Genomic DNA, 21,540 nt, shown 5'->3' on the forward strand with positions numbered 1-21,540 from the left:
CCGGCCGTGCTGCCCTTACTTATATTAGCCGGGCCCCCCCTGCTGTCAGTGCCTAAAGCAGAGAGCTTTAACATTACTCTCTCTGTGCTGCTGCCCCATTCCTGAGTGGCCCAGCACACTCCCAACCTGATTGGCCCAGTCCACCCCCAACCCGATTGACCCAGCCAGCCCCAGCCCAGATTGGCCCAGCCTGAAATGGCCAGCCCGTCCCCAGCCTGGATTGGCCAAGCACGCCTCAAGCCCGGACGGCCCAGCCCTCCCCCAACCTGATTGGCCAGCCAGCCCCAGTCCGGATTGGCCCAGTCCAGATTGGCCTGCCTGCTTCCCCCACCCGGATTGGTCCAACCTTCCCCCAACCTGATTGGCCTAGATTGTCACTAGCCCAGATTGGCCTGCATGCTTCCTCCAGCCTGGATTGGCCCAGCCCTCCCCCATAGAGAACAGGATGGAAAAACCAAGGCACGGGTAAGAAACTTACGCAGTTTACATAACTTATGTGAAAACTTACGTAACCTCCATATGACAGCACAGAGCAGGGGCAGGTAGGTGGGAAGGGGTTAAACTTTGGGCAAACTCCACTGACCCCCAATAAACTAAATGACTTATTGGCACATTAATTAATGGAACCCTTTAGGCTAATCTTACACGTAGCGTGTAGCGCATATTTTCCGAAAGCCGAAAAATGTTTGCCAAGAATACGCTCCATACGCTTAAAACTCCCCCTACCTGTGCCTGCACCCGAATGAACTGAATACACTCAGGTGCAGGTACATGTAGCCAACATCCGCTTAAAAAAGCCAGTAAATGCAAAGTCTCACATTTTTAGCTGGATATCGTCTACATGTGCCTGCACCCAAGCGTATTCAGTTCATTCAGGTGCAGGCACAGGTAGGGGGGAGTTTTAAGCGTATGGAGCGCATTCTTGGCAAACATTTTTCAGCTTGCCGAAAATATGTGCTATACGCTACATGTGGCATTAGCCTTATATGAACTGCTTATTATAGAGCAGCGGTTCTCAGCCTATGGGTCGGGACCCCTTTGGGGGTCAAACGACCCTTTCACAGGGGCCGAATAAGACCATCAGAAAAACATATTACCAATTGTCTTATGTAATAATTTTAATGGTTGGGAGTCACCACAACATGAGGAACTGTATTAAATGGTTGCGGCATTAGGGAGGTTCAGAACCACTGTTATAGAGTAATATCAGCTGTTTATATTGCACACAGAAGGGGCAAAGCCAAAATTTTGGTACTGCACTTGTGTTAATGGGGGGGCCCCATAAAAATAACCTGTGTAGGGCCCCAGCATTTCTGATGGTGGCCCTGATTATGGATTTGCCTAGTGCAGTCCCATTAAGGATATAAGTGGCATGACCTTACATTTATCCATATTAAATCTCATCTGCCACTTAGCCGCCCAGATTGCCAGTTGGTCAAGATCCTGCTGCAAGGATGCCACATCCTGGATAGAATTGACTGGTCTGCAGAGTTTTGTGTCATCTGCAAAAACTGATACATTGCATATAATACCCTCCCCTAAGTCATTTATGAACAAGTTAAACAAAAGTGGAGCCAGTACAGAACCCTGAGGGACCCCACAGAGAACCTTACTCCGAGTAGAGAACGTACCATTAACAACCACCCTCTGTACCCGATCCTGTAGCCAGTTTTCTATCCATGTGCAAACGACTTCACTTCACACGACCAAAAGACCTTCGTTTAGAAAGTAGACATTTGTGGGGAGCGGTATCAAATACTTTGGCAAAATCCAAATAGATTATATCTACTGCATCCCCACTGTCCAGCTTCTTACTCACCTCATCATAAAAAACAATTAAATCGGTCTGACATGACCTGTCCTTCATAAAGCCATGCTGATTATTGCTTATAATTCCATTCTCCAGTACATAATTTTGTATGTGATCCCTTAACAAGCCTTCAAATAACTTGCCTACCACGGATGTCCCAGGTGCCTTGTTCACATTTATCTTGTGTAACCCTTTAAGCACCATATCCTGTGTCAACTACTGCGTAGTTGGAGCTGAGGCAACAGTGCAGCTATTGGGTAGGAATCGGCACTCTGGCTGTATACACAGAAGAAAAGAACTGGTTTAGCACATCTGCCTTTTCTGTATCCGCTGTAATCATATTGTTACTATAAATCAATGGGACCACACCCTCAACCTGCATCTTTTTACTATTAATATACTTAAAAAAACTTTTTGGGGATAGTTTTGGCCTCTTCCGCAATGTGCTCCTCATTTTCTATCTTAGCCTTCCGGTTAATTGGTTTGCAAGAGCTTCAAATTAGAGAATCACCACAGCTTCTAGCACAGTGGCCTGATTGTTGGGGTCTGGATTGAGCCATCGCCAGGCATAGACCAGTTGACGGGCAAAAAAGTATAATAAAAAGTTAGGAAGGGCAAACCCCCCTCTATTAACCGGGGTTTAAAGTATCTGCAGTGAGATGCGTGGTTGGTCTCCTGCTCAGATTATGGCGCCGATTCACTAAAGGTCGATAAAACAAGTGTTATTTATAGCAGGTTATAAAAGAGCCTGCTGCAGTGCCTGCCGAAGACTGACTATCCAGAAAGCAGTGAGAGTGTACACAACTGAGGGGTGCTCTGCTTAGCATTTTGAGCTCCAGCTCCAGCTCCAGAGAAATCTGCACAGCTGCTGTTGGACGCATTTACCTCCATGAGAGTCTCCAGTGTGTGTCCCCTGTGTAAGGACAGGTGTTGTTCGTGTGCCTGCTACATGGGAGCAACTGCCTTTCCAAAGGGAAAGGAATTCGGGGGCAGGTAGCACTACCTGAGGAAACTTAAGAGCTCTTGGGGAAGAGACTGAATTGAGAAAAGGGTTTTTTGTCTATCCGGATCAGTGTGTGGGACTGGGCACTTTAAGAGACTGTGCCAGGAGTGGATAGACCACACGTGTTCCCCAGGGCAGGATTACCATTTATCCTAATATTTGTTCTTTGCTTTATTTAATCTGTTGTATAAAGTTTATCTTTGCTGCAAACTTGTTTGATTATTTCCTAGTGGAATTCCCCTAAGGTGTGCTCCTCGGTGTCACTAGGTGGAGGCACTGCACTGTAAATCCCAGTTCCCAGTATCTTTCTTGCATATACAAAGAGTTCTAGGGGTCTGCTGATTGCAAGAAGACTTCTACAAGTGTGTGCCAAGAAAGATTTACACCAACATATCTCTAGTCCCTGTCATTTTAACCCCCTATATTTGCATTATTATGTATTAGTATGGCCAGAGGCTCTATGGCCAAAGCGAGGGGTGATAACAGGCAGCCTTGTCTGGAACCCTTTGCCAATCGGATCTCCTGTGACAGGTCTGCACTCACCAGTATTTGGGCCCTTGGGAGTCAAATAAAGCTTCTACCCAAATAACCCATATTGTGTCAAAAGAACCCAGAGGTAAGGCCACCCCAAAGTGTCAAATGCTTTTTTTGTGTCAAGGGATACTACAACCCTCTCTCCTGCGACACTGTGGGTGGCCCAGATGTTGGTATTGAGTCATCTAATATTAATATCTGTGGCTCCATTAGGCATAAAGCCTGTTTGGTTTGGGTGTATTAAATTTGTAATCACCCTTTCCAGCTGTTAGCGAGGATTTTGCCCAGCACCTTAACCTCTGAATTCAATAGTGAAATAGACCTATGTGACTCACATTTCTCTGGAGGTTTCCCTGTTTTATGAATCAGGGTAATAGTGGCTACCTTCAAGCATCTGGTAGGCAGGTTCCTTGAGATACAAAATTAAATAGTGAGCATAGCCTCAGTGCCACTGTTTCTTTATGTGCCATTCAATGGACAGTCTGTCTGGACTTCTCATTGGGAAATGCTTCAATGGCCTCAGTAATCTCCTTCAGAGTAATTTGCTGTTTAAGGGGTTTTAACTCTTCAGAGATTAATCTGGGTATTGGAATCTTGTCTAGGTACTGGCTGAGGGATTCAGGGGAGCACTGAATTTTGGAGCTATATAGATCAGAATAAAACCCAACTAATTGAGAAAGAATTTGTTTTTTTTCACAAATTTCCTGACCCTTTGTAGTGGTCAATGTCAGCATGGAGGTCAGCTGTTTTATTCCCTAGAGAGTGTGGGAAGAAGCTTACCACATTTGTCCCCTTTGTCATACCTACTGGGAATATTTATGTACATAGGCTAAGTTTAGATTCCTTTCGAGCAAGTGTGAAGGCTGTACTTTGGGATTCAGTAGGGCTATTAGTATATATTTTCTCAGTTTCATCTAATTTCTTACGTAGTGATTTTAGGTCTGCTGTTCCTAGCCTCCTTGATTAGAGAGATATAAGTTCCCCTAGCATAAGCTTTACTGGTGTCCCAGAATATATGTTCCCATGTAGTACCCTCATTAATCTCCCAGAATTCTTGGTATTGTGGCTTAAAGGACTTAGAGACAAACTCATTGGTAATCCATTTTGGGGGCAATTTCCATTGCTGTGTCGCATCCCTGGTACCCAGTCTTATGACCAACTGAAGAGGGGGCATGTCAGAGCAAAGCAAGAAATGGAATCTACTGTTTACAGCTCCAGGGGTGAGGCCAAAGCGATATCTATATTGGAGAGGGCAGAGGTGGTTACACTATACCATGAGTATTGATGCTCAGAGGGAAGAAGCCACCTCCAGTCATCTGTGAGGTTTAAAGCCAATCTCACAGTTCTCCTGAGTCACTCTTAAGTGGTCTCAGCCTGTCTTCTGAAGGGTCAGGGACCACCTTGAAGTCACCAAACCACAAGTGGGGAAAAAGCCTACTTCAGACAATTTTTGGGAAGGTAGCAGAGGTTCACAAGGGGGAGGAGAGTAGACATTGACCTGTATCATAGTCTGTCAGGACCTGCCTGTATTCAAACTCTGGACTGTATGTTAGGCACGTTCTGCATTACCTCACTGAGCCACTGGAGACTTTGGACATCCTGTCCTAAACATTATGTTAACCCCTCTTCGCTTCTTTGTTCAGGCTCACCTCCTCCTCCCTTAGTAAGGACAGGTGGTTGTAATTGGACAATTAACAGGGTTGCTTGATCATTAAGCCCTTTTTGTGATCCAGTGCTGAGCCTGATCACGTTTTTTTTGCCTTTGAGCAGTTTTCTTTAATTTTATTTTCCATCTATTGGCTGGGTATCTAAGGAGCACCAACCCTCGGACTTGGGGCATTGGTCTTAACACCCATGCTGCTATTGGGGGAGGGTCCTTCCAAGGAACCCAGGCCAGTTTTTCATCCTGTTTGTCTGGGAGCCTGAGCCGTTTTGGTGAGGGAAAACAGGCAGTGCAGCAATGGCGGCGGCCACAAACGCATCTATCCTGGCTTATGCGCGGGTTAATAATTCTGTGAGAATGGAGTTCGAGAAGGAGAAAGAGTTTTAGAATATATTGTAAAAATGCTTTTATTTGGATTATTCCAGCTGACAGCCGATAAGATCCTGGCTTTGCAAGACTACCACATTCGAGGAGTATATGATATTACCTTTGTGAATAAGAAGACCTGCATTGATTTTGTTAAAAAACTGGAACAACATTGCAACCATGAAATTTTAAAAGATATTATTGTGACTTCTCATTATGACATGGAGGACGTTAAACCTTTGGTGGTTAAGATTAGAGATGTAGTGAACTGTTCGCCGGAGAACTAATTCGCACGAAAATCGGGTGTTCGCAAGTTCGCAAGTTCGCGAACTTTTAGCGAAGTTCGCAATTTTGGGTTCGCCTTAGCTGGAGACAAATTCTGACCTCTCACCCTAGAGCCAGCAGATACATGGCAGCCAATCAGGCAGCTCTCCCTCCTGGACCACCCCCAGACCACTCCCTTCCATATATAAACCTGAAGCCCAGCAGCCATTTTACATTCTGCCTGTGTGTGCTTGATGAGTTAGCATAGGGAGAGAGCTGTGCAGGGGTTTGAGGGACAGTTTAGGTAGCTTTGCTGACTAGTAATATACTTTCTACTGCTCTGTATGTAGCTGCTGGGGACAGCTGTCCTGCTGATCTCATCTGCTCTAACCCAATAGTCCTTGTAAGGACTGCTTTTATTTTCTGATAACTGTTACTCTAGTCTTCTTTTCATTGTGTACTGCAGCTCCGTCTGTGTGTGTTGGAGACAGGTGTGCTGCACATAGTAGTGCACTAAGCACCAACCACACATTGAACCGGCTGTAACCTTTACACGACTTGATTGGCATGTAGACGCCGGACGTTTTAAAGCAGTTTATTACACAAGTTTAGAAATGTAGTGTGATTTCTGCCCTTTACAGCACAAAACGCAACGCTGTGTCAACAACGTATTTTTCAGATAAATTTTTGCCCTTGATCCCCCTCCTGCATGCCACTGTCCAGGTCGTGGCACCCTTTAAACAACTTTAAAATCAGGTTTCTGGCCAGAAAAGTTCGCCTTCCCATTGAAGTCTATGGGGTTCGCAAAGTTCGCAAAAGTTTGCACTTTTTGGCGGAAGTTCGCAAACGGGTTCTCGAACTTTTTTGTGAGGTTCGCTACATCTCTAGTTAAGATGTATAACCCCCAATGTACCCCAGGAAGATATTACCACATGGCTCTCTCTATACTGTAAAAATTCCTGCATAATGTGGTTTGGACTCTGGACTGGTAAGCGCAAGTACCTGGTCACTTTTAAAAAGGGGATTTTACCACCAGCCTGTTTTAATATCGGAAAGTTTAATGGGGACTTGTTCTTTGATGGCATGGGCAGTTTCTGTTGCGTGTGTCATGAATATGGACATTCTACTAATAATTGGCAGCAAGTTTGCAGATGCAGAAACAGATGCAGAAACAAAAATATTTTTGAGCACGCGACAAAGGAGTGCCCCAAGGCTAAACGCTGCAATTTCTGCCTTTGGGAAGGTCATGTTTATCACAACTGCCCAAGCAGAAGTAAAGTGCAAAATGCTGCCCCTGGTGGGGGGGATCAAGTGAAGCCTGCAGCCAAACCTGTGGAGAAAGCTGATCGTGTTCCTGTGGAAGGCGGTTCGAGAGCAGCGGTTCCAGAGGAGGTTCCTGATGCAAGAGGTCCTGAGGAGAGAGGTCCCGGTGATGCCATGGCAGAGGTTCCAGCTCCAGTTCCAGCCCTGAGGGAGGAGCCCGCTATTTCGGAAGAGATGGAGGGGTCTTCACTTTGGGGTTTGGCGACTGAGGAGTCTGCACCTGCCGCCGCGAGACTGGCCAGAGCGAGAGAGGAGGGGGGTGACCTTGCAGAGGATTTACAGTCTTCTGTGGGTGAACCCCTTGAATCTCTTCCATCGTCGAAGCCAAAGAAACAGCGTACGTGGTCGCTGGGCGCCAGAGGACAAGCGAGAGGACAAGTGCAAAGGAAATCCTACGCCGACATTGCTAAAGCAGTTGCTGCAGTACCGTCTGAGGAAGCAGGCATCTCTGCTGTTTGAGGATATCTCCAGCGATTCTTCAGAAGGAGAAGAAATCCCAACGAGACAGGCTTCCTGCTCAGATTTTCTGGCTTCCGTGTCCAATTTGTCAGAAGTTCTGGGTTTTTTTCCATCAGGGAGCAGTATGGACACTGAGTAAGTCTCCATTAAGAACTTTCTTTTTTATCTCACCATGACTGTTTTAAAAGGTCTTTCTTTTAATGTGCGCAGCATTCAGAGCCAGCTAAGAAGGGTGACTGTTTTTAATTTTTTAGCGGCTTTTAATGTGGCTGTTTTATTCCTGCAAGAATGTGCCATTCCACACTTGGGCAACTATGAGAACTATGCCAAAGACTGGACTTACGGCCCAAGAACTTTCTTTTTTATCTCACCATGGCTGTTTTAAAAGGTCTTTCTTTTAATGTGCGCAGCATTCAGAGCCAGCTAAGAAGGGTGACTGTTTTTAATTTTTTAGTGGCTTTTAATGTGACTGTTTTATTCCTGCAAGAATGTGCCATTTCACACTTGGACAACTATGAGAACTATGCCAAAGACTGGACTTACGGCCCATCCGTGTGGTCTGGATCTAATGAAAACAGAAGTGCGGGAGTTGCCATACTGTTTAAAGATACAGACCGTACAAGAAATTTTACCAGGAAGGGCTTTGTTTGTATCTGTTTTTATTGATGGTGTTTTATGGAATCTTTTAAATGTTTATGCCTCACCAGAGCCAAAAGAACGTATTGAACTATTTGAAACTTTATATGTTTTTATGGCAAGTTTTAAACCAACAGTTTTAGCTGGTGATTTTAACTGTGTTTTAAATGATTTCGACTGGTATGGTCTGGGAATTAGGTGTGCTGATAGGTTAGCAGCCACTCTTTTAAAGAATATTGTGAATGATTTTAAGTATAAAGATACTTTTATGTGTTTACATCAAGATGCGCCCATAGAAAAGAGAATCACATGGAAAAGCAATACTTTTGGTTCCAGACTTGATTATGTTTTTATATCCATATCTTTTACACCGTTAGAATGCATACACGTAAGTGGAGTTATAAACCCAGGAGTTAAACACTAAGGGAGTTAAAAACAGGGTACTAAGTTTGTATTTACTACAAGTCCTTTCACCTATTTTTGTTTAACTGTTCTTGTAACTGGGAGAATGAGTGGTAGAAACATTGAAGGTCTGACACAGTGCACAGCCTGCCACATGTATGCAGTTGTGGAACAACAGTTCCAAAGTGCATACCTCTGTTGTGGATGTGAGCGAATTGCCACTTTAGAGGCTCGCGTTAGAGCACTAGAGGAACAAGTTGCAACACTGCGTTCAATCAACAATCTTGAGAGGAGTCTCTTGCTTACTGAACAAGAGCTAGCGGGGTCAGATAGTATGAGGGGAAGGGAGCAGCGAAAGGATGATAGGGCAGTAAGCTGGGTGACAGTTAGAAAATCTAGTGTGGGGAAAAGGAAAAGGGAGGCTGCTCCAGGGTTTGCACATCCCAACAGATTTGCCAGATTGTGTGAAGAAGATGGGAGTGTGAACTCTGGACTGGCAGTTCTTGATGAGGCTGATCTTTTTAACAGCCGGGAGACCAGTTTCTCTAGTAGTGGTGGGGAGGAGAGCAGAGCTAGGCCTAAACAGATGGTGGTTATAGGGGATTCAATCATTAGGAAAGTGGACAGGGTAATCTGTCGAGCGGATCGCTTCAACCGGACAGTTTGCTCTCTTCCTGGTGCCAGGGTTCGGCATGTGGTTGATCGGGTTGACACATTATTGGGAGGGGCTGGGCATGACCCGGCTGTCTTGGTACATATCGGTACTAACGACAAAATGAACGGTAGGTGGGGGACCTTAAAGAGTGAGTTCAGGGATCTAGGCTATAAGATTAAGCAAAGGTCCTCCAATGTCATTTTTTCGGAAATTTTGCCGGTGCCACGTGCAAGTTTAGGGAAACAGCGGGAGCTTAGGGAGCTAAATGCGTGGCTAAAGTCTTGGTGTAGGAAGGAGGGGTTTGGGTTCCTAAAGCACTGGGCTGACTTTTCCTTGGGGTACAATCTATACAGCCGTGACGGATTGCACCTCAATGGAAGGGGGTCTGCTGTGCTAGGGGAGAGAATGGTTAAGAGGTTGGAGGAGTGTTTAAACTAGACAAGGTGGGGGTGGGTGAGCTAGAGTTCTATGGGATAGTTAGTGTAGACAGGGCAGGGGGACTAGCAAAGGGTTGTGGGGGAGGAGTGAGGGGGGCATATAGTTCATCAGATAAGGAGCTTCCGTTACAAGGAAAACAGCCTTAGCCTTTGCCTTAGCTCTAACTCTCCGTTAGCTAATGTAAACATCAGAGGGAAAAGTAGTAATCTCCACTGCATGCTGGCTAATGCGCGAAGCTTGTCGGGTAAATTAGGGGAGCTGCAGGCTATTGCATGTATTGAAAATTATGATTTAATTGGTATCACTGAGACCTGGAGGGATGATAAATGCGATTGGGCTGTGAATTTAAATGGTTATACACTTTTTAGGAGGGACAGAGAGATTAAAAAGGGTGGAGGGGTTTGTCTTTATGTAAAGTCAGATTTAAAGCCATGTAATAAAGACATTACCAATGAAAACGTCGAATCTCTTTGGGTAGAAATATCAGTAGGGCTGAAGGTCACAAAGAAAATGATCATTGGTGTATGCTATAAACCACCCCGTATAGATGAGGGGGATGAGGCCCAGCTATTGTTGCAAATGGAAGAGGCTTCAAAACTGGGTCAAGTTGTTATTATGGGGGACTTTAATTATCCGGACATTGACTGGAGTAATGGGGTGGCTAAGTCAGAAAAAGCTAGTAGGTTTGTAAATATGCTAAATGACAACTTTTTATTTCAGGTGGTTCAAGAACCTACTAGGAATGACTCTGTTTTGGACCTGGTGATATCTAATAATAATTAACTCATCTCTAACATTTGTGTGGGTGAGCATTTGGGGAACAGTGATCACAACATGGTCTCCTTTGAGTTAATGCTGCAGAGACAGCTCTATAAGGGAGTAACTAAAACGCTCGATTTTAGACGTGCTGACTTTGCCAGTATAAGGGCATCTCTGCAATGTGTCAACTGGGAAAAGCTTTTCATGGGGTTAGACACAGAAGGAAAATGGGACATCTTTAAAACATTGCTTTGCAGGTATACACAACAGTATATTCCCCTTGTAAGCAAGAAGAGGCATCGCAAAGCAAAACCTTTATGGCAGAATAAAAGTGTTAGTGTCGAGGTTGGTAAGAAAAAATGTGCTTTTAAAGCATTCAAGTTAGCTGGGACAGCAGAAACTTTCATCATAGTTACATAGTTACATAGGGTTGAAAAAAGACCAGTGTTCATCAAGTTCAACCCATCCAAGTAAACCCAGCACCCACAACCCACACCTACCAATCTATACACTCGCATACATAAACTATTAATACAACCACTAGTACTAACTGTAGATATTAGTATCACAATAGCCTTGGATATTCTGATTGATCAAGAACTCATCCAGGCCCCTCTTAAAGGCATTAACAGAATCTGCCATTACCACATCACTAGGAAGGGCATTCCACAACCTCACTGCCCTCACCGTGAAAAACCACTTACGCTGCTTCAAATGGAAGCTCCGTTCCTCTAATCTAAAGGGGTGACCTCTGGTGCGTTGATTGTTTTTATGGGAAAAAAGTACCGCAGGGGTCAGTCCTTGGTCCTTTGCTTTTTAACTTGTTTATTAATGACCTGGAGGTGGGCATAGAGAGTACTGTTTCTATTTTTGCTGATGACACAAAATTGTGCAAAACTATAAGTTCCATGCAGGATGCTGCAAATTGTCTAATTCCAGGCAGTTTCATTCTGTGGCTACTAAAGCAAATAAAGTGCTGTCTTGTATAAAAAAGGGCATTGACTCAAGGGATGAAAACATAAGTTTGCCCTGGTAAGGCCTCACCTTGAGTATGCAGTGCAGTTTTGGGCTCCAGTCCTTAAGAAGGATATTAATGAGCTGGAGAGAGTGCAGAGACGTGCAACTAAACTGGTAAAGGGGATGGAAGATTTAAACTATGAGGTTAGACTGTCAAGGTTGGGGTTGTTTTCTCTGGAAAAGAGGCGCTTGCGAGGGGACATGATTACTCTGTACAAGTTGATTAGAGGGGATTATAGGCAGATGGGGGATGTTCTTTTTTCCCATAAAAACGAGCAACGCACCAGGGGTCACCCCTTTAGATTAGAGGAACGGAGCTTCCATTTGAAGCAGCATAGGTGGTTTTTCACGGTGAGGGCAGTGAGGTTGTGAAATGCCCTTCCTAGAGATGTGGTAATGGCAGATTCTGTTAATGCCTTTAAGAGGGGCCTGGATGAGTTCTTGAACAATCAGAATATCCAAGGCTATTGTGATACTAATATCTACAGTTAGTATTAGTGGTTGTATATGTGTGTGAGTGTATAGATTGGTAGGCGTGGGTTGTGTGTGCTGGGTTTACTTGGATGGGTTGAACTAGATGGTCTTTTTTCAACCCTATGTAACTATGTAACAAGGAAAACGTCATCTCTGACCATAAAGTTGTGTGTTTTAATATTTATTCTGGCCGAGCAAAAGGTGGGAAGGGGTTTTTGGAAACTAAATTCCACCTTGCTCAATGATAAGAACGTTTATGATGATTTTAGCACTGTTTTTAAAGTATGGCAACAGGAAAATGTGCACAATGCTGATATTTTAACATGGTGGGAAATAGTTAAAGAAAGCATTAAGCGCTATTTTATAAAGTTTGGGGTACTGAAAGCAAAAGAAAAGAGAGAGTTTTATGAAAATTTAAATACCCATTTGCAAACCCTCTATATGTTTAAAGACATTGGTTGCGATGTTGATAAAGAGATTTCTGGAGTAAAACAAAGCATTAAAAATTCTCTGGATGAGAAAGCAAGAAATGTTATTTTTAAGACCAGAGTCCAGCATGTTAAGGAAAATGAAAAATGTACCAGGTACTTTTTTAGAAAAATTGAGTCATCCAGAGAATTTATTACTGAGATAATTACTGTTTATGTCTAAAGAATTATAATTCTGATAATTACTGGTCCTTTTTTATCCAATATTCTGCAGGTTTTATTTTCAAGAGACATGGGTGGTGTGTTTTATGTCTTAAAAACCCTGTTTGTTTTAGCCCTTCCTGGTTTTATGAGATTTTAAGAACCACCATTAGTGATTTTAATCTGCAAAACAAAAGTATGGGGGAACTTTTAAATAAGTTAAAAATTAAACAGTTCTTTTATGTCTTGGAGAGTATGATCCCGATTTTAAACTTAAACGTGAAAGACACAGAATGTGTATGGGCCAGGGTGTGCCACAAAGAGCTTTTTAATAGCCAGAAAGACTTGGCTTTGGCCTGTGTGCATGAATGTCTCCCTACCAGGGCTTTTCAATATTAAAGAGGTGTGTCGGCGCGGCCTAAATGCCTCAGAAAGACTTGCTTACAAGAAGAGACTGTATTGCACCTCTTTTGGAATTGTTTTTATGCACAAGAACTATGGAAAAAAGTAAGCCCTTTATTAAAGCTGGTAGGGGGACTTAAAAAACTGGACTATAATGTCATTCTTTATGGACACATGCAATGTGCATCACAGGCTCATTTTATGGTTTTATGGAAAATGATAAATTGTTTTAAAGAAGCTCTTTGGAGAATCCGGAACATGCTGTATTATAACTCTGATGATATTTTAATGAGTGATTGCATAGCCCTGGCTTTTAGCATAATGCATTTGTATTTTTTAATTGACAAAAAGAAGGGGACAAAACATGAACGTTTATAGTCACAAGTGTTTTAAGTACCGTATTTTCCGGTGTACAAGACGACTGGGCGTATAAGACGACCCCCAACTTTGCAGTTAAAATATCCTCAATCTCCCCCCCCCCCCGCAGCGTCCTAAAGCTCGTCCTCCCCCAACATCATCCAGCTCCCCCTAGCATCCTCCCCAACATCATCCAGCTCCCCCTAGCATCCTCCCCAAAATGCTCCAGCTCCCCCCAACATCCTCCCCCACATCCACCACCCCTCCCGCACGCCTGCTGCTTTCTCCGGCTACTTAGGTTGCGCCCCGTGCGTGCTGACGTCACACGTACACATGGGCACAACCAATAAAATTAACCGCTGACCACCAATGATCCTGTAACGCTTTAAATGGGGCCCGGCCGTGATACAATTTTTAAGCACGGGCCCCCTTTAAAGCGTTACAGGCTCATTGGTGGTCAGCGGTTAATTTTATTGGTTGCGCCCCGTGCGTACGTGTGGCGTCAGCACGCACGGGGCGCAACCTAAGCAGCCGGAGGAAGCAGCAGGCGAGCGGGAGGGGTGGTGGATGAAGCCGTTACCTTTAAAGCCGGATGAAGCAGCTGGAGGAAAAAGCCGGAGGAAACAGGAGAATGCTGGGGGGGGGGGCAGTCGATTGTCTGGGCTCTGCAAGCAAGTACCCGGCGTATAAGACGACCCCTGACTTTGGCACGGATTTTTCGGGGTTAAAAAGTCGTCTTATACGTCGGAAAATACAGTAGTTTACTTTTATGTAGGTTATTTTAAAATTTTATTGTGATCTGTATCTTTTTATAATTCATGATTTTATGTTCTTATCTTCTGTGAAACAAATGTTATTTATGGTTTTACTATGAAATTGGTTTCAATAAAGCTCTTTGAACCTGATCTTACCTGCCTGATTCCTGCCTGGTTCCTGCCTGTGTTCCTGCCTGACTCCTGCCCGTGTTCCTGCCTGATTCCTGCCTTGTTCCGTTTGCCATACCCTGTTCCTCGACTCCTATTCCTGACCTCTGTTGGATCTCCTGGTATTGACCTCGGCCTGTTTATTTGACTTCTCCCTGTCTTCAGCCTGCCCCTGACCACTGCCTGTTATTTCGGACCCTTCTTGCTCGCTGCCAGTCCAGACCCTCTGCCTGCTTAACGGACTCGTATTGTTTGCCGCCTGCCACTGACCACTGGCCTGTTGTATGGACTTTTGTATTTCGTCTCGCTCAATACTCATAATAAATCATGTCTCAGCATCACAACATGTTCCCTGCTTATCATCAAGCGAAGTACCCTTTGTATCCGTATTACACTGCATATAGGCTCCTACCTGCCAGCCAGCCACCTGTGGCTGCACCTAACAGAATGATCAAGCCACATAAAAAGGAGCCTGCTGGTAACAACTCTGCGGTTCAAAGTAATGCAGAACTACAGCAATCTGCAGAATGACTTTCCTCCATTAAGAGGTATGAAGGGGGAAAAAGACTCATTCAATTATTTACTTGATTTATCTAAAAAGTTTTCCACAGTTCCATTTTTCAAGGAAGCTCCTGACAATATGAAGAGCAAATTAATTATTCTTTTTTGGCAATTGGCAAGATATTTTGGATGACAACGAATGGGAAGATTTGGACTCAGATGAGGAAGAAATACCCACGGCATTTACCACTAGGTTTAGAGGCCGGTTTATCTCCAAGAATCCGCCTATCCTCCAACCTTCTTCTATTTCTCAGTCTATTTCTTTTCCTGCTGGATCAGCCCCTCAAGATCTCAGGCCCGAACCTCAATTTGTTTGTTTATCTAATATAACCAAGTCACCTCAGCCAGCTCTTGTGCCTGCACCTCAACTATCTCCAGCCTCTGTGCCTGCGCCTCAGCCGTCTCCAGCCTCTGTGCCTGCGTCTCAGCCATCTCCAGCCTCTGTGCCTGCACCTCAGCCATCTCCAGCCTCTGCGCATCAGCCGTCTCCAGCCTCTGTGCCTGTGCCTCAGCCGTCTCCAACCTCTGTACCTGCGCCTCAGTCACCTGCTGCAGCCTCTGTGCCTGCGCTTCAGTCACCTGCTCCAACCTCTGTGCCTGTGCTTCAGTCACCTGCTCCAGCCTCTGTGCCTGCACTTCAGTCATCTGCTCCAGCCTCTGTGCCTGCGCTTCAGTCACCTGCTCCAGCCTCTGTGCCTGTGCTTCAGTCACCTGCTTCAGCCTCTGTGCCTGCACTTCAGTCACCTGCTCCAGCCTCTGTGCCAGATTCCCAGCTACATCGACCTTGTCCAGGTCCAACACCCAGACAGTGGCCTTGTCCAGTTCCTGCTCCTGCCTCAGTGCCAGCGGTTGTGCCTGCTCCTGCCTCAGTGTAATTCAAAAGCATAATAAGGAAGGGTCTCGGTGGGGCACATGTCCATGCCTAGCATATCCTTCAGACACTGCTGGGCAAACAGTTCAGGGTTTTGCCCCTCACTTCTTCCTAGGAGATAGACCACTCTGATATAGGAGCATCCCTGCCAACTTACATGCTCCTCTAAGGCTCCCAGATGGTCTAGACATCTTGTTTAAGTAGCAATATCAATACCTTGACTTCTTCTGTTTTAGTAGTAAGTGTCTCTGTAAGTGTAATTTGGCAGGTGGTGATCGCAGTAATAACATCCTGCATTTTCAGAACGGTGTTGTCCTGTGTGCCTGATCTTGGATTGTATTGTGTGCAAACTGTTCAAGTTTAGTGGCAGCTTCTTTGCACACTTGGTGGGTGTTTTTCCCCATTATGAGTCTCCAGGAGTACTTGGGTACCTGTTGCCGGTTGGGGTAAGTGCTGAATACGGTGTCAGCAATGGGCTGCTGTTTTGAATACTAGCCAATATTTAGCAGATGCTAAACACCAACTTATCTTCCTCTTAGTTCTAATCCACAAAGTCTATATCATTCAGTTTGGTCAGTTTGGGAGTTGGGGATACCTGTTAATTCGATTGTTCCTATATTCCATCATCTGTCCAAAATATATAAATCTGCATCAGAAGTAGAAGTATAAAGTTTTTCCTCATGTGGAAGTATATTTTGGGTATCCAAAATCCAATGGCTTAGGTCAGCAAACTATAGGCTTATTTGGGGACAATATTACATTGTCATTAACAAATAAGCACACCACATTATCCCATGTAATGCAAGAATTCGATTTTACAAAATCTCTTGGTACAAAATAAACCCAGATAGGATGCAGATTACTATTAATATTTTAACCCTAGAAACTAAACATCTTAAAAATAGCTATAGTGGGACAGCTTAACTACCTGGCACTCAAACTAACAAATAATTCCCGATTTGCTTTACAAATATAACTATGTGCCACTGTGAAAAGCCTTACAGTATATGTCAAAATTAATGCTTTGCCAAAATATATTATACTTATTTTGGACAATACAAATTATCTCCCCCCCCCCCCCCAATATATCAAAACTGGCCCAGATGAATTATTTCCCCTCAAAGCTTCCACTTTGCAGCATCTTATCTCCCACATAGCATTAGGTACCAAGATAAAACACCCTAAATTTGAACGCCAGGGGTCCACTGAACAGTTTGGTTTACCCAAATATGTGGCATGTAGGGGTCCCAATGGGAACATACCCATAGGCGGATTTTCAATAAGGCTTGGGGAGGCTAAGCCTCCCCAAACCTGCTCTGGCACCCTAAAAATAAAAAAACCTGGCTCCGTTTCTGCGCTGTGCTGCAAATCTTCTCCTGTCCCTGCAAGCTCCGGGTTCTGCTCTAATCAGCTGTGCTCTGATTGGATCTTTCTTCTTGTATATTCTCCAATCAGAGCACAGCTTTCTTGACAGACAGTAAAATTGACCAATCAAGACACAGATGCAGACAGGGATCGGGAAATTTTGCAAACTGCAGAAATGAAGACTTAAAAAAGAAGAATGTGCAGACTGTAAGTTTACCCATGAACCAGCTTTGAACTTTGCTGCAGTTTTCATCCCACGGGTACTATACTGTATATGTTCTAAAGACTGACCCACTAGCTGGAATTAAATTATTTTTTGTCATCTGACATTTATAATATCCCCTACCCTAACAGATGGAGGGTAAGTTAATTTTTCCCCTGACAAAGCTCATTGTGCTTTTATATATTTGTTATGGTTTTTTGCACCTTCTATTTTTTTTTTTTTACTTTTGTCATTGTTTTTTTCATTTATAGTAAGTTACAGTAGGGCCAATACTGTGTATCAGTGCCAGTGTTATAGTGCCAGGGCCTGAATATCTGCCATCTGTACCCACTGCTCCTCATGGCATTTAATGTGCTGGTTTTGTATATAAAGACTGCGTCTCACTGCATATAATGTGCTGGTTTTGTATATAAAGACTGTGTCTCACTGCATATAATGTGCTGGTTTTGTATATAAAGACTGCGTCTCACTGCATATAATGTGCTGGTTTTGTATATAGAGACTGCGTCTCACTGCATATAATGTGCTGGTTTTGTATATAAAGACTGCGTCTCACTGCATATAATGTGCTGGTTTTGTATATAAAGACTGCGTCTCACTGCATATAATGTGCTGGTTTTGTATATAAAGACTGCGTCTCACTGCATATAATGTGCTGGTTTTGTATATAAAGACTGTGTCTCACTGTATATAACGTGCCTGGGATGTCAGTACCTGCTGCCTCACTTTCTATAAAGCTAACTTAAACACATCTAAAGGGGAGGTTCACTTTTAAGTTAACTTGTAGAATATTATAGAATGGCCTATTCCTAGCAACTTTGCAATTGGTCTTCCTAGTTAATTTTATATAGTTTTTGAATAATTTGCCTTTTGCTTCTGCCTCTTTCCAGCTTTCAAATGAGGGTCACTGACCAAAAAGTATTGCTCTGTGAAGCTACAGTTTTATTTTTCCATGCAGGCCCCTTAACTATTCATATTCCCATCTCTTGTTTAAACCACTACCTGGTATATAAGACCCTAGCAGCCAGATAGCTGCTGAAATACCAAATGGAGAGCTGCTGAACAATAAGCTAAATAACCGAAAAACCATTAAAAATAAAAGTTAATTTAAAGGTGAACTACCCCTTTAACCTAACTGAACACAAATGTATAGAGAACCCCTAACAGAAGTGCACGTATGAATGCTTTTACATCCTAAGCATTTTAGGGTTAAAAAAATCCCCCCCACCCGCACTTTTGCACAGTATCCCTGGGAGTCAGTGGGAACTGCCAGAGGTAGTTGGGAGGTTAATTTTTTACACCAGCAGTGAATCCACTAAGTGTCACATTAGGCTGATGCCACATGCGGCGTAGGGCTGATTTTTTCGGCAAGCGGAAAAACGCTTGCCGAAAATTCAGCCCTACGCCTGCTACTTGTGCCTGCACCCGAATGAATGGGATACGCTCGGGTGCAGGCACATGTAGCCGATATACGCACGAAAACGCGAGAGAATGCAAAGTCTCGCGTTTTCATGCGTATATCGGCTACATGTGCCTGCACCCGAGCGTATCCCATTCATTCGGGTGCAGGCACAAGTAGCAGGCGTAGGGCTGAATTTTCGGCAAGCGTTTTTCCGCTTGCCGAAAAAATCAGCCCTACGCCGCATGTGGCATCAGCCTTAGCTGTAGGTCAGTCTGTGTATGGGCCATCTTTAGCCTCCCCAAACAAAAAAGTCATCCTCCGCCTATGAACATACCCCCATATGATCTATCATTTCAGCTCCTGCAAAATCAACACATTTACATCCTTTATGTGGGATAATGCTCCAAAAAAAGTACACTCACCCCAGAAAGTCATATATTTTTGGAAAGTACACATTCCCAGAATCTATAATGGGTACACATTTCTTTTTACTCCAAAGTACCAAGTCGCAAAGATTTCCTGTTTGCCGATTTTTATGACATTTCAGAAAATCGCCTAAAAATATTGCAATTTACCGCATTTATCTCACACAATTTCATGCACACAGAGGCAAATCACCCCAAATAGAAACACCTAAGGTCTATTGAACAGTTTGATGCCCAATATGCATAGATATACCAAAGTCTGTGGTATGTACTGACCCCAAAATGAAAATAGCACATAAGGATTTCTCACCTGCCAACTCAGCTTTTGCATACAGAGCCCCCTGACAGCATATTATAGGGTTGATTCACTAAAGTGCATTAATTATTATCGCATGCTTTTTTGCGTTAAAATAGATGTGACAATTAGCACGCGATTCACTACAGTATTACCGCGAGCATTAATTTCCGCGCAAACACATGCGTTAATTCGCGCGCCGAAATAACACTAACGCATGATTCACAAACACTTAGATGCGCTAAATATCGCATTAGTCTATGCGAAAATTAACACCTACTTGAGGCAGGCGGTAATTATATGAGCTTTTGGCAACAATATGGACTTTGCAGTGTTATTTATTCAAGTCTGTGTTGGCCCTAGAGTGATGCAGGGAAATGGTTATTTTCAGTACAGTAATTTTCCGGAAGTATTGGCATGTATGGCTAACATGGCGTGTGTTTATTCGCACAACTATTTATATGCGGCTACTAGTGATGGGCGATGTTTCACCAGGCATGGATTTGTGGCGAATTTCCGTGTTTCGCCATTGGCAGATTGTTTCGCGAAACGGATGAAAAAATTTGCATATGGTAGCATATAAATAGTGCATATAAATAGTAGCATATAAATGGTAGCATAGAAATAGTGCATATAAATGGTAGCATATAAATAGTGCATATAAATAGTAGCATATAAATGGTAGCATATAAATGGTAGCATATATATCTCTTGAAAGATTCGCTAATTTTTCGGCTAAGCAAAATGGAACAGATTCGCTCATCACTAGCGGCTACTATTTATATGCTACCATTTATATGCTATTATTTAAATACACTATTTATATGCTATCATTTATATGCTACTATTTATATGCTACTATTTACTGTATATGCTACTATTTATATGCTACTATTTACTGTATATGCTACTATTTATATGCTACTATTTATATGCTACCATTTATATGCTACTATTTATATGCACTATTTATATGCACTATTTATATACTACCATTTATATGCGGTGACTATTTATATGCACTATTTATATGCACTATTTATATGCTACCATTTATATGCGGCGACTATTTATATGCACTATTTATATGCTACCATTTATATGCGGCGACTATTTATACGCGGGTGTTTATTAGCGCAAGTACCATCCAATACCGCACGAAAATAACGCATGCAGTATCACGCGTAAATTAACGCAAGTATGCTTATAGTGAATCGTGCGTTAAGTCACGAAAATTTAGACGCGATAAAATTTTTAACACACGCTATAAATAGCGCACGTTTTAATGCACTTTTGTGATTCAACCCTTATGTGCCAGAACACCCCCTAACTATACAGAGACCCCCCAGAAAACCATATAGTTTTGGAAAGTACACATTCTGACAAATCTAACATCGGTAAAGAGTCCTTTCTACACCAAAGTACCAATCTGCAAAGCTTATGACATTTCAGAAAATCGCCTAAAAATGTTGCAATTTACCGCATTTATCTCACACAATTTCTTGCATACAAAGGCAAATCACCCCAAATAGAAACACCTAAGGTCTACTTAACAGTTTGATGCCCAGTATGCATAGATATACCAAAGTCTGTGGTATGTACTGACCCCAAAATGAAAATAGAGCATATGGATTTCCCGCCTGCCAACGCAGCTTTTGCACAGAGCCCCCTGACAGCGTATTATGTGCCATAACTCCCCCTAACTATACAGAGACCCCCAGAAAACCATATAGTTTTGGAAAATGCACATTCTGATGAATTCAAAATAGGTAAAGTTATTTTTCTACACCAAAGTTACACATGGCAAAGCTATCCTAAAAACAGATCAGGAATACTAATGCAGGGATACAAATGCAACTAAACCACAAAAATTGTGCAAATTAGTGAAACGACAAAATAAGTCACACAACAGTGTAATTAGTGGTCAGAATATCTGATCCAATAGTCACACTGTCAAAATAAACAGTTTTTAGGGAAAAGAAACTAAAAACAAAGTGGTAAAAAAAAAATGTTTGTGTATACATGTGTAAAAGTTGCGTGACAGTGTGTAAGTGTGTTTATGAGTGTATATAAGTGTATATACGTGTGCAAAATGAAAAACAAAAAGCAAAAGCAAAATTTTGTGCACATGCCGCTTCTGCAGAGAGTATCTTTATCTGCCAAAGAACGTATGGCACACATTGTTGGCAGATAAAGCCTTTTACTGCAACGACGTACGCCATACGTCGTTGGCAGTAAAAGGGTTAATATTCTGTAACCAAGTAATCAAATTAATGATTGTGAT

At 43.1% G+C, this 21,540-nt stretch overlaps 1 protein-coding gene across 2 annotated transcripts in view; it reads left to right on the forward strand.

The window, feature by feature from the left end:
* cntn2 (contactin 2) overlaps window positions 1-21,540 on the forward strand; it is a 155,242-nt gene that overhangs the window by 101,341 nt on the left and 32,361 nt on the right. The window lies entirely within an intron of this gene.

This window comes from Xenopus tropicalis, chromosome 2 (assembly GCF_000004195.4).
Source record: "Xenopus tropicalis strain Nigerian chromosome 2, UCB_Xtro_10.0, whole genome shotgun sequence".
NCBI classification, from domain to species: Eukaryota; Metazoa; Chordata; class Amphibia; order Anura; family Pipidae; genus Xenopus; species Xenopus tropicalis.